Source organism: Dermacentor andersoni, chromosome 2, assembly GCF_023375885.2.
Source record: "Dermacentor andersoni chromosome 2, qqDerAnde1_hic_scaffold, whole genome shotgun sequence".
NCBI lineage: Eukaryota > Metazoa > Arthropoda > Arachnida > Ixodida > Ixodidae > Dermacentor > Dermacentor andersoni.
In genome coordinates, this window is record NC_092815.1 from 126,825,507 (window position 1) to 126,839,069 (window position 13,563).

Below are 13,563 nucleotides of genomic sequence, written 5' to 3' on the forward strand. Positions count from 1 at the left end.
GTTAGGTTTACTATTGACTTGTCGTCTAGGTTCCTGAACATCCGATTGCTGATTCTGTCCGGTCCTGCAGCTGTTTTCGTTCTGAGTCGGTTCAACTCGGCCCTGACTTCTCCTACCGTGACGGGGCTGTCCAAGAGGGGGTTCTCTTCGCCTTTGTAGTCCGGCAGCGTTTGTTGCGGACCACATTTAAGATATCTATCCTTAACTTCAGCGAACAATTGCCCATTACTACCTTCGTATTTATACACTAGTTTCTGCATGTTGCTACGCGTCTCTGATTTGCTGTTTTGGGGATCTAGTAGGTGCCTCAATAGTTGCCATGTATTTGATTTACCAATTTTGTGATCCATCTGTTCGCATATGCTATTCCAATTTCGTTTCGTGAGTTCGAGTGCGTATTCTTCAATCTCTCCGTTCAGGTGCGCTAATGCCCTCCTAATGTTTCTATTGCTTCTATTCTCTTTCAATTTTTGCTCTAGCTGCCTCTTTTTCCGCCATAATCCGACCATTTTCCGGTCTACTACCTCTTGCGTTTCGTCCGCCTCCACCTTTTCGGTGGCCTCTTCAACCGCTTCCAAGAGGGCTTTGCTCCAACTGCCTAAATCATTGAGCTCCACTTTTTCGGCACATTTCTGTCTAAATAGGTTCCAATTTACCGCTTCGAATTGCTTGGGTTTGGGAGTTGGTATGCCGTGTTCTACCACCGTCTCTATTATTCTGTGGTCGCTCCCCAAGTCCTCTCCCGTGTTACACCATCGTGCGGTTATGTGTCCCCCTATGAGAGTAAGGTCCGGTGTGGTGTCCCTGGAAACACTATTTCCCTTTCTAGTCGGGATTTGAGGATCTGTTAGTAGAGTTAGTTCATGCTTGGAGATAGTATCCCATAATTCTCTGCCTTTTTGTTGCGAGGTTTTGTACCCCCAAGCCGTGTGTTGCGCGTTAAAGTCTCCGACTATGACTATGGGGCTGTTCCCTGCAATGTTTTTGGACCTTTCGATGAGCTGATCGAAGCCACAATTCTTTTTTTGCTTAGGAGAGCTGTATACGTTGAGAACGTATAGGCTTCTATCTTTTCTTTTCCTCGGTACTAGTTCAATTAGGACGTGATCAATCTTATTTGTGTCAGTCCCGTGTAGTACTGCTGCTAAGTTTCTTTTAACTAAAATAGCTGTCTGCCGATTCTCTCCTTGCCCAGTGTAGGCTGTGTAGCCGGCCAATTTTGCATTTTTTCCACACTCTTGCAACGCAATGACATCTGGTTTATCGATGTTAGTTAGGAATGTTTGTAGGACTGCTCTCTTTTTCAGGAAGCCCCTACAATTCCACTGCCAGATCGTGTTATTTTGCCAATGCATTTTGAATGTTAATTAATTGTGTTCTAAACCAATCGAATTCTGCTTTTAAAGCGAAGTCGCGTTTCTCGAATTCTGCTTTGAGGGCGATGTCGCGCTTTTCAAATTCCGCTCGAGTTTGTTCCATGAATTGCATCATAGCTCCGTTCATGAGGGTAATATCCTGAGTAACTTTGTCCATCTTGCTGTCTGAGTCTGTCTCTCCCGTTCTCTTCTTTTTGAGCGGGGGCCGATCTGTTTTAGGTTCTTTGTCCCCTACACTCTCTTCCTGTCTCGTACTGTTTCCGCCCTTCTCTCTTTTCATCTCCTCGATTATCTTTAAAAATTCTTCCCTCTCCTTTTTCCTATCCTCAATCAGTATTCTGATTTGTTCTTCCTGCCTCTTAATAAGCTCTTTTAGCTCCTGGTTTTCTCTATCCTTTTCTAAATCCTGGGAGACTTTGCCTGACCAGCTCACCTTGTTACTTGTTTCCTTCTGTTCTGTCTGCTGTTGCGGCGTCTGTAGCCTCGGGAAGGACTCCGAGCGGCTCCTGGTCCTGCTGCTCGATCTCTCGCTTGGCCTGCTTTTACGAAGTTCCTCTTGGTTCGCCTCATCGGCCGCTTGGTTTTGCTCCCATCGTCTCTTCTTCACGATGTACGGGGTGCGGAATAAATTCCTGCACTTCTTATCCCCGGTGACGTGGTTTTTGCCGCAGAGCTGGCACTGCGGCTCGCATTGATGTCCTTCTTGCGGTCTGGTTGCCCCACAGCCTCTACACCTCGGTTCGTCATTGTCACACATGTCTGATCTGTGCCCGAGTCCGCCACACTTGTAGCCTACTTCGTACCTCTTCTTGTATAGGAAGCACCGTAGAATAGCGCCCATGAAGAAAACCTTGCGTGGAACTTCCTCGTCGTCAAAAGTTAGGAGGAAAGTTCTGGTTTTGCCCATTCTTCTTGCTTCTAGGATTGTCGGGTTGTCTTCATCCTCGTTGAGGTTGAGTAGGACATCTTTGTCGGAGTACATTTCCTCTATGCCGTGAATGACTCCACGCCCACAGCTTTCCGGTGCGTTCACGTACGTGACGACCCCGTAATCTTTGTCTCCGATTCTGATCTTTTCTATCTTGCTTATTTTTTTAGCATTCTCCATCGATAATGTGTGGTAGATAATCGTACCTTGTTTGGTGTTTATCACAAAGCGGTCTCCCTTGGCTTCTTGCAGGCTGACGCCCGCGCTTTCGCGCACTGCTCTTCCGAGGCTCACTTCCGGTGCCTTCTGAAGCACCGAGAGGCCTTCTCGTAGTCGTAGAGTCACTTTCCAGCCCGTGGCAGGCAGTCTCGGTAGGTTCGATGCTACCGATAGCTCCGCTTCCTTCTTCCCTGCTCCCTTCTTGAGCGCGTCGCGCCGAGCGTCCGCCGAGCGTCCGAGCGTCGTCTCCGCGCCAGCTGGTACGGTCTTCTGCCTCCTTTTCGCCAAAACGGTGAACCATCCTTCGTTGTCGGGTCCCTTAGGATCCTTTTCGTTGCCTTCCACCGTGACTTCCATGTCGCCGCTTCTCTGGGAGCCGCCGCTGGCTTGGAGCTGTCCGTCGACGCCGTCCACGGCCGGGGCCATGCCGAAGCCGAGGTGAGGCTTAGAGTGGCGTTGTGCTCCGGTTACAGTTTTTTAGCCGTAGAATCACTAAAGATTGACTCACAGGCACAAACAATTCTGTCCACAGGGTTCTTGTCACTTCCGAAAATCGATTGTAGCACTATCGCAGATCATTTTGCCAGAAAAACCACCAAAATCCTTGGTTGTTCGAGGAGCCGGCGTAAACACGTCCTCACTCCTCGACGCTACCTGGCGTTCCTCGACTCCTCGGAAGCAACTCGGCACACATCGCAGGGGACGCTTTCCCACGAGACGCGCTACGGCGCAGCGATCACGTCAGAGGCGTCCCGCATCGGACGCTGCACATAGGAATCGCGCTGTGAGCGGAAAGAGGAGCCGCGTCGCCTAAACACGAGGGTTTGAGTGACGCACGCTGGAAGTTGGGAGGGGAGAGAGCGAGAAAACTTATTAAACGCAAGGGTAGTGGGACATCCTCGCACCGGTCCCCGCAAAGACCGAAGGGGAGAAGCGGGCGAGTGGCGCTACACGTGTCGGGGCAGCGCCGCACATTGCGAGGAGGGGGTCTTCTGTGTTTACCGCAAGATGGTTCTGCGTGTGCGCAAAGCGCCGAAGAAATCTAGCGGAAACGTACTTCGCTACTCGTGTAACTGCGACTTCTGTAAGTTACATGCTCATAATTACCGATATACACCACAGTATAACTTTCTACGGCACGTTTTTAAGGCAACACCGCATTCACTAGAGGCGCTTTTGTACCGCTTTGAACCATCGAACTCGTGGCTTACCTTGAGCCTTTGTGCAAGGCCATCCTAAACAATGAACGGATAACTGGCTTCAGGTTACAGTCAACACAGCTGAAAATATTGGCATATGCGGATGACATCGCCATGTTCTGTTCAAATAGAAATAGTATTTGTAAGGCCGTGGCGGTAGTTGAATCCTTCTGCAAGTGCACCGGGGCGCAAATAAACTGGGAGAAGAGTTATGGATTTTGTCATGGGGGGGGGGGGGGGGTGAATGGAAAGAAACGCCAGACTACTTCGCTCGACTTCGGTGGTCAGCCACTGCAACAACCTACCTAGGCGTGCCTCTCGACTCTTATCGCGACCCTGAGCCGTACTGGAATGAACAAGTGGCGAGAACAAAGGAAAAGGCTAACGCGTGGCAGGGGCGACAGCTGTCAATGTTCTCGCGCGCCAAAGTCTGTAACCTATTTCTTACGTCCAAGATATGGTATGTCATGAATGTGCTGTGTGCTTCGCGGATCAACATCCAAAAATTCCACCGTATCTTCGCCGTTTTCATATGGGCATCGACTTGGGAAAGGACCAGCCGCACAAACTTGTTCTTGCCAGTAAAGAAAGGGGGCTTTGGGTTGGCACAGTTATTTGTGCGACAAGTTGTGTCGCGCTTTATGTGCCTTCGCGATCAGAATGATGTGTTCTTTCTCACAGTGATGCAAGTGCTTTTATTTCGTCACCTTCCAGGGTCCGTTGTATGCTCGTGGGAAGCAATGCATGGTGCCGTTAAAGGCTACCTGCGAGAAGTCGTGCTTGCGTACAGATTGTTGCATGTGCGGTTTTCGGTGCAGTATCTCGCCAATATTACTAGGAAAACACTGTATAAGGACCTTATTGACACTATGCTCCATGTGCCGATTTACCGTATGGCCCAGGAGGCCCAGGAGATGTCCTCAAAAGGGTTAATAGAATGCCAGTACACCCTTCGGTAAAAACATATTTTTTTAAACTACACACTAACACATTATCAGTTAAATCATGGATGTATAACAGGGGTATTTTTGTCCCGTGGTCCATTTCAGGTTTCTTGTGCAAGAAACCTGAAACAATAGAGTATGCGTTTGTAGATTGCTGGGACCCCATATTTTTCTGGGATGTGCTATAAAGGACTTTAAAGAAAGTGTTACCTTTAGATCCACATGGAATAAGATTCTTACCGGTAGAAATGGACGCTTTTCCGTATGACGCTATAATGCTCCTGGGCCTCCACAGTTTGTGGCAAGCTAGAACGCAGTTCAACAATGCTGATGTCAATTCGCGACCTACACGTGATCACTTCATTGAATCTGTAGTACGGTTCAGGGATGTCCATCGGGCACTCCCGAAACAACTAACATGGATTGACATGCTAGATAAGCTTGCAGCATTGAAAGAATGTTAATATGTCGTGCCAACAAAATCCTTGTTGGCATGTTTTCTTTTTTGTGTTTGTTTATGTATGTCAAAGCCGGCAATAAAGAAAAAAAAGAACTCGTGGCTGAGTGGTAGCGTCTCCGTCTCACACTCCGGAGTCCTTGGTTCGATTCCCACCCAACCCATCTTCAAGTTGCCTACTGGGATTTATCGCTCATGGCCAACGCCGCCGACACCGACACTGACGACACCGGCTCTTCTGCGACACGAGCTCCTTAACGCTGCCGCATTAAAAACCATTTTCCAGCGTTTCTAGAATTCACAGACTGGCCGCGGCGTCCACCATCTGCGCACGCCGGCGCTTGGGTGCCTCGAGGGCCGCGTAGCAGCGCGCCCGGTTCCTTGCAATGCCTCCAGCTGGCGCTCGCCTCCACCGCATTGCGGCTAACGCAAGAGGCCGCTTTTCTGCCACAAAGCCCGCCTTCGTGCATAGCGTTCGCGGCCAGCGTTTCCCCGTAAACATTATGCTTACCTACGCTCCAGCTTTTTGGAAGTGCGAGTGGATGTCGGGGATCTTTGAATTCTATCGCGTTCCACTCTTGAATGCGAAGCTTAAGCGTCCTCCAAGTTTTTAACGCGACAGCGTTAAGGAGCTCGTGTCGCAGAAAAGTCGGTGTCATCGGTGTCGGTGTCGGCGTCCGCGGCGTTGGCCGTGAGCGATAAATCCCGGCAGGCAGTTCATGAATAAAAACAACTTGCAAGATGTGCTGGGTGGGAATCGAACCAGGGTCTCCGGTGTGTGACACCCAGACGTTACCACTCAGCCACGAGTTCGATGCTTCAAAGCGGTGCAAAAGCACCTCTAGTGAATGCGGTGTTGCCTTAGAAACGAGCCGTAGAAAGTTATACTGCGGTGTATATCGGTAATTATGAACATGTAACTTACAGAAGTCGCAGTTACACGAGTAGCGAAGTGCGTTTCCGCTACATTTCTTCAGCGCTTTCCGCACACGCAGAGCCATCTTGCGGTAAACACAAAAGACCCGACTCCTCTCAATGTACGGCGCTGCCCCGACAGGTGGCGCGCCACGCGCGCATTGGGGTTGTGCGGGGACAGGTGCGAGGCGCGTCCCGGACTCCCTATCCCCTGACGACGTTTCTCTTTGCTCCCTCACGGGTTACAGAATCAAGCGTCCTTCCATTCTTTAGATCACTATCTGTCTATCTCTCTGCCCGTGCCGATCACGACGTTTGGCTGGCGTGCATCGTTTCCCCGGGGCTCCGAGACACCGAGTTCTTTGGTTCGTTCCGCTTGCTCAGGCGCACGTTTCGTTGCCGCGCCGAACGCTCCGTTGCTCGACGCTCACCGCGTCCGATGCGGGGCGCCTCGTAAGTGATCGCTGCGCCGTAGCCCATTGTCTTACACCCCTTGGCGGGTCGACGGGAACGCTGTCGCGTTCCACTCTTGAAGGCGAAGCTTAAGCGTCCTCCAATTTTTGAATCAAGGTACGAACTCATTTACCGCAATATTTATATACATTCGCGTGGACGACGTGACCACCGCCCCGAGGAGTCGCAGGAAACTAGACACGCGTGTTGTTTCGATGGTGCCGCCACAACGGGAAAGCGGGGGGATAATAGATAGGCAAGCGCTTGCAACGCCGACAAAGGGAGGGCGATGCAAAAGTAGCCGTGGCCGACGTGGGTCAAAGTGTAATATCTGTTCTTAGTCTAATATCTCATACGTTATACGTGTTTAATACGCAAGGTATTAAACACATTGTTGCAAGTTGGAGTGCTTGAAGCCTACTTCACGTCCGCTGCGGGTCGGCCCGCTGAAGCACTATCTTCGGCATTGGCCCAGGGTTTTTGTACACGTACACGAAAACTGCACGGAAACCTTACCATCACCATGCTTCGCTGTAAAAGGAAAGACCCTGTATATAATGCCAATAAAGAGTGTCCGACGATTACGATACTCCCTAAAGCGAAATTTGAGCGCAGCTGGGTACGCGTTTTCATTTCGCGATATACTGAGGCAAAGGATTTGAGAAATAAACCATCGCATCAACTGCCACTGCTGATGATGCTGATGGGCCAGTGCCATCAGCGCCTTCGTAGAGAGAGGAATAGTATGTCAACGCTGGAATGATGAGCGGCATAGGAGCCAGCTGTGGAAGAAGGCAACGACGAACGCGTGAACGAGTGCGTTCACGCGGTCACACCGAGGGACGCCGACAAGCTAGCTGTGGTAGAAGACAATGACGAACGCGCGAGCACTCTCACGAACGCTGGGGGCAATATGGGAACGCTGGGATGATGAGCGGCATCGGAACCAGCTACGGAAGAAGACACAGACGAACGAGCGAACAGGGATACGAGTGCGTTCACACAGTTACACCGAGGAACGCCGACAAGCCAGCTGTGGTAGAAGACAATGACGAACGCGCGAGCACTGGTTCGAGCGCTAGGGGCCGTATGGGAACGCTGGGATGATGAGCGGCATTGGAGCCAGCTATGGAAGATGACGACGACGAACGCCCGTGCTGTGATACGAGCGCGTTCGCGCGATTACGCCGAGGGACGCCGACGCTCAACTCGGGAACGGGCGCCTAAGAAGTTCGCTCTAAAGACGACTGCTAGTATAGATTGTCAGGGACAAATTCCCTCTCTGTAGGCTTTTGCTAGATCACGCTTGTTCGCAATATTTGTTAGTCACAGTATCAGCTGTTTCGACAAAGGCACAAAATTTACCCAGCTTCTTCCTCAACAAAAAGGCTATAACATCAGTTTTCTAGACAGGACAGTGTTAAGTATAAATCACCAACTTGGTTTGCAGTGCGTCTAAAATAAAGAAGCAACCGCTCGTCAAACGACCAATGCACTAATTACTGGTCGCGGAAACGGTGAATTGAAAAGCTACGTGATCTTTAAAGGAATTGGAATGACGGATCTGCTCTAATGTTGAATTGTGGAGACTTGCCAATTTAGACCTTCCATAGGTATCGCGAGGAGTGACGTCAAAAATTTTAAACAAACTCTGGATAGAAAAAAACAAGAAAGTGTTGACACTGATTCTGCCAGAGACCCGTAACGATAAAGGAGAGCCTGTAAAGTGTTATTGAGTGCTGCGGTATTTACCGCGACGGCTTACTGGGTATTCAAGATTCTATGTTTACTGCAAAAATACAGGAATGTTCGCTGCGACCTCCCATTTTTATTTTTTGTCTTCGCGGTATCCAGGAAATTAAGAAGTCTGCTCGTACCAATGTCTTGAGTGCCTCGAAACCCTCAGGGAGACTCGCGAAATAAGTGGCCTGCGACGTCGACAAGTATGGAATGCGGGTGTCACTTGTAACACGAATTTCAGACTCCATATTTCACTTGGTTAAACACGGATGAAAACGCAAGTTGGAGTTTGGCAAGAACAATCGTGTGCACGCATCGTGAAAATTAAGCGCAACTGCACAACTATGTAGCAGTGCGTGCGTGCGCGTCTGTGCGCGTGTGTGTGTGCGTGTGTGCGTGAGTGTTTGTATGCGTGTGTGCGCGCATGTGTGCTTGTGTGAGTGTATGCGCGCGTGTGTGTTGCGTGCGTGTGTGTTTGTGTGTGCGTGCGTGTATGCATGCGTGTACGTACGTGTGTGCGTGTGTATGTACTTGAATGTGTGTGTACGTGTGTTATGTGCGTGTGTATCTGCGTGCGTGTGTATTTGTTTGTGTGTGCGAGTGTGTGCTCGTGTCTGTGCGTGCGTGCATGTTTGTGCGTGTGCGTGAGTGCGGGCATGTGTGTGTACGTGCGGCTCTGTGTATGTGTGTGTGCGCGCGTGTGTGTGTGCGCACGTGTATGGGTGCATGCGTGCGCGTATGTGTGTGCGTGCGTGTGTAGGTGCATGCATGCGCGTACGTGTGTGTGCGTGTGTGTTAGTGTACGCGCATGTGTTTGTGTGTGTGTGCGCGCGTGTGTGTGTGCGTGCGTGTGTAGGTGCATGCGTGCGCGTATGTGTGCGTGCGTGTGCGTGAGTGTGTGCGCGTGTGTTTGTGTGTGTGTGTGTAGGTGCATGCGTGTGCGTCTGTGTGTGTGTGTGTGTTGTGTGTGTGTGTGTGTGTGTGTGTGTGTGTGTGTGTGTGTGTGTGTGTGTGTGTGTGTGTGTGTGTGTGTGTGTGTGTGTGTGTGTGTGTGTGTGTGTGTGTGTAGGTGCATGCGTGCGGGTATGTGTGTGCACGTGTGTATGTGCGTGTGTTTGCGCGTGTGTGTGTTCGTGCATGTGTTAGTGCATACGTGCGTGTGTGCGTTTGTGTGTGTTTGTGGGAGGGGGAGGTGGTACACACGTGTGATCATCGAACGTCGCGATCTTATTTGAGATCTGAGTTGTCGGTCTCGGTCGGCCCAACCTGGGCCGACCGAGTTCGAGGAACGCCGGAAAAGGTAACGCGGGGCTCACCGCCAGAGCATGATAGAGGTAACAACAGACTAGCACAACTTGAGCGCGAAAACGAGATGATGAAGAACACGATAGCTCGACTGATGACAGAAATTGCCGAAATTAAGAAGGGCAGTCAACCCGTCATGGCTGACAAGCAGCCAGCCACTCCCCAGCCAATGGAAGTCCCCATGGTTGAGAAGAGCGATACGGATAAGCAACCGGCAGCTCCCCAGCCAATGGAAGTCCCCATGGTTGAGATGATCGATACAGAGAGGCCCGCTAAGAAGAGGGCAATCACTAACGAGCAAGAAAGAGCACCAGGCAGGGCCAAATCGGAGATTCGCGAGTTGCTCTCCGCTCTAAGTGACAGCATAAAGCAGATAAATGAAAAGTTCTCGCTCTTCCACAGCAACATGGCGTCCGTGGAGGAGCGCACTAATCAGCGGATCAGCAAAATTGAATCCTTCTTAGAAAATGTTGTAGCACCTGTGCTGGTACCTAAAGCTCCTACACTCCCAGCAACAGCATCGACTAGTAACAGCTCGGGGGCGATCGGCCCTACAAAGGTTAGCACAGCACCTCAAGAGCAATACGATGGCCACTCAAACTAGCTCATTCAGAATGTGGCAATGGAATTGCAGGGGTTTCCTTCCCAAGAGGGCTCCCCTGCAACAATATATTCGCTCACACGCAGAGAAGCCAAATGTTATCGTTTTACAAGAAACATTAACATCTAACGTCACGCTGTCTGGCTACAAGCCCGTAGCAAAACACGAAGAAGGACGGGGGATCGCCGTACTGATTAGCAACAAGCTGACCCACATCACTCACGACCTTAACATGTCCACAAGTAAAGTCGAATACATGATGATAGAGATAATTCCTAGCCCAACTAACCGCGAAAGTATATTCATCCTGAATGTCTACAGTAGTCCCAAAGCTCCAAGACAACGCTTCAAAGCCCTAACCACCAAGGCCACGCAACTAGCGCGCGACTCCCCTTTGATCATAGCTGTTGATTTCAACGCGCCGTACCACACCTGGGGCTACCCATATAACACTAACAAAGGGAAGGAGCTCTGGCGTGAGGCTATAAACCTAAACTTGATGCTAGTCACGGACCCAGCGTTCCCCACCAGATGCGGAACATCGTCGAGCTGTGACACGACACCGGATCTCACCTTTGTCAGGAGCAATGCAGCCGTCAAGTGGACGAACCTCGGGGTAGACTTTGGTAGCGACCATTATATCTTGGCCACGCACCTCCAAGTCGAGCAGAAGAGACAGCGTATGTTCCAGTACACAGACTGGGACAAATTTCGCAAAATTAGGGAAGAGCGAACGGAGAGTGTGGAGAAGCCTAGCCTCGAACAATGGGTTGTACAGGTTATACAAGATATCAAAGCTACCACCAAAGAGGTTTGTACCGATCTTCCAGTGGAAAAGATGGACAGCCGTCTGGCTCACCTGTTGGAGGCCAAGCAGTCGCTCCTCGCCAGGTGGAAAGGACAACGGCTCAACCGCAGGCTAAGAAAAAAGATATCGGAAATCAACAGAACTATTGAGGCACACTGCAGAGCTCTCTCTAAACAACAGTGGGATGAGGTGTGTAACTCGATCGACGGGCAGCTGCGCAACGGGGGCACCTGGAACCTCCTAAAGCATCTCCTCGACGAGACGAACACTAAAACCAACCAACGCAACACACTGGCGCGCACTCTACACACAGCAAAGCGAGAATATTCGAGCAATGAAATGTTATCCATACTAGTGAAGAAGTACCTATCAGTCGCATCGGGCCCTACACCACCTTCCCCTGACTACGAAGGCTCCGACAACCCTGAGCTCGACGCAGAATTCGGGATTGAGGAGATCAGGCAGGCGCTCCATGCCCTCAACGGCAGATCGGCTCCGGGTCCGGACAAGATCACAAACAAAGCTCTACGGAACCTGGACGAAAAGTCCATCGAATACCTAACGGACATCATTAACCAAACATGGAGCAGCGGTAAAGTCCCGGAAATGTGGAAATCGGCCAACACCATTCTCATCCCCAAGCCAGGCAAGCCGCCCAGCCTCGATAACCTCCGCCCAATTTCGCTCACATCTTGCGTGGGGAAGGTTGCTGAGCACGCAATCCTAAACAGGCTTTCACGCTACCTGGAGGACCACGACATTTACCCACACAACATGATCGGCTTCAGGGTCGGACTCTCGACGCAGGACGCGATGAAGCTCATCAAGCATCACATTATTGACTGTAATACGCGGGACACGAGAGCCATACTAGGTCTAGATCTGGAAAAGGCCTTCGATAACGTTCTTCACTCGTTCGTTTTGAACACAATCTCGAGTCTTAACCTGGGGAAGCACTTTCATTCCTACACGAGATCTTTCCTGTCAAACAGAGAAGCCACCCTTAAGATCGGGGACCTGACTTCAGACATGATCAAGCTAAGGGGACGCCACAAGGGGCAGTCATATCCCCAACCCTCTTTAACCTCGTCATGATTGGACTATCCAGGACACTCTCTGCTATCGACGGTATCAGTCATACCATATACGCAGACGACGTTACCATCTGGTGTACGGGAGGTAGTGACGGACAGGTAGAGACGGCTCTGCAAGAGGCCATCGATGCTACCGAGAGATACCTTGAGTCCACGGGCCTTCGGTGATCACCGCACAAGTCGGAACTGCTACTTTATCGACCTAAGCGCAGAGGCCTGAAACCAAAGGGGTGGAAACCACTCGCCGAATGCGACATAAAACTGCGCACAAACGACGGAGGATATATTCCGAGGGTGGATGCTATCCGGATTCTCGGCATGATGGTAGAGTCGAATGGTTCAAACAACCAGACAGTGCTGCGACTCACTAAGAAGACGGACAATGCCACCAGACTAATCAGAAGAGTGGCCAACCGGCAGCAAGGCCTCGGAGAAGATAACCTCGTGAGATTGGTACATGCGTTCGTAATGTGTCATTTCAATTACGTCGCGGCTATGCACAACTGGCAAAGATCGGAGCGGGATAAGCTCAACGCATTAATCAGGAAGGCAATCAAGAGAGCTCTCGGCCTCCCTATATACACTCACACGGAACGCTTACTTCAACTTGGCATGCATAACACGCTAGAGGAAATAGCGGAAGCACAGGAGAGGGCCCAGTTCGTCAGGCTATCTACCACACAGGCTGGAAGACACACTTTACAGGAGCTGGGCGTTCCCCCAACAGTAATCAAAACAAAGTTCTGTAGCATCCCTCGAGAGCAGCGGGACCGCATCATTGTCGCCCCGATCCCACGAAACGTCCATCCAGAGCACAACGTGGGAAGACGTCGGGCACGCGCGAAGGCTCTCCTGGACAAGGCTCGTGAACGGGCTTCGGAGAACAGTTTCGTAGACGCAGCGCGCTACGCCGACGGACAGGCCTTCGCTGTAGTTAGCGTAGATCATGAAAGGCAGATAACGAACGCAATCTCGATTCGGACGACGTCCTCTGAGATCGCAGAGCAGGCTGCAATAGCGATGGCCTTATTGGACAACAAGAGGACATCAATCTACAGTGACTCCATATCAGCTGTTAGGGCATTTGCCAAAGGAACCATATCCGAGCTGGCCCTAAGGATACTAGGAAGCAAGGAGATCAAGCCACACACATTGATCTGGTTTCCAGCCCACATGGAACAGATCGAGGGTGCCCCGCCCAACCTCAACGAGTCGGCACACGGAGCTGCGCGAGGGATCATCAACCGCGTAGCTACCGGGCAGCGTGACGCTGGGGGTACTGACAATCGGGACTCTCCTTCCACGTACACCGAAATTACTAAGCACTTTTACTTGGCTCGGAGGATCTACCCCCTCCCACATTGCAAACTCAATAGACCTCAGGCTTTGACACTAAGGCTTCTACAGACGGGGGCTTACCCAAACCCCCTACTTCTTCACAAGGTGTACCCCGAAATTCAGACAACAAATGCATGTGCACTATGCAATGATTTAGCGAATTTACCTCACATGCTCTGGCGATGT

The 13,563-nt window shown here is 50.9% G+C and overlaps 1 protein-coding gene and 1 non-coding gene across 3 annotated transcripts in view; both read left to right on the forward strand.

The window, feature by feature from the left end:
* The window catches only part of Epac (Exchange protein directly activated by cAMP), a 794,549-nt gene that overhangs the window by 338,490 nt on the left and 442,496 nt on the right, over nt 1-13,563 (forward strand). The window lies entirely within an intron of this gene.
* LOC126541412 (U2 spliceosomal RNA) lies at nt 6,786-6,971 on the forward strand. The gene has a single exon (XR_007601650.2). It is a non-coding gene; the product is annotated as a U2 spliceosomal RNA (small nuclear RNA).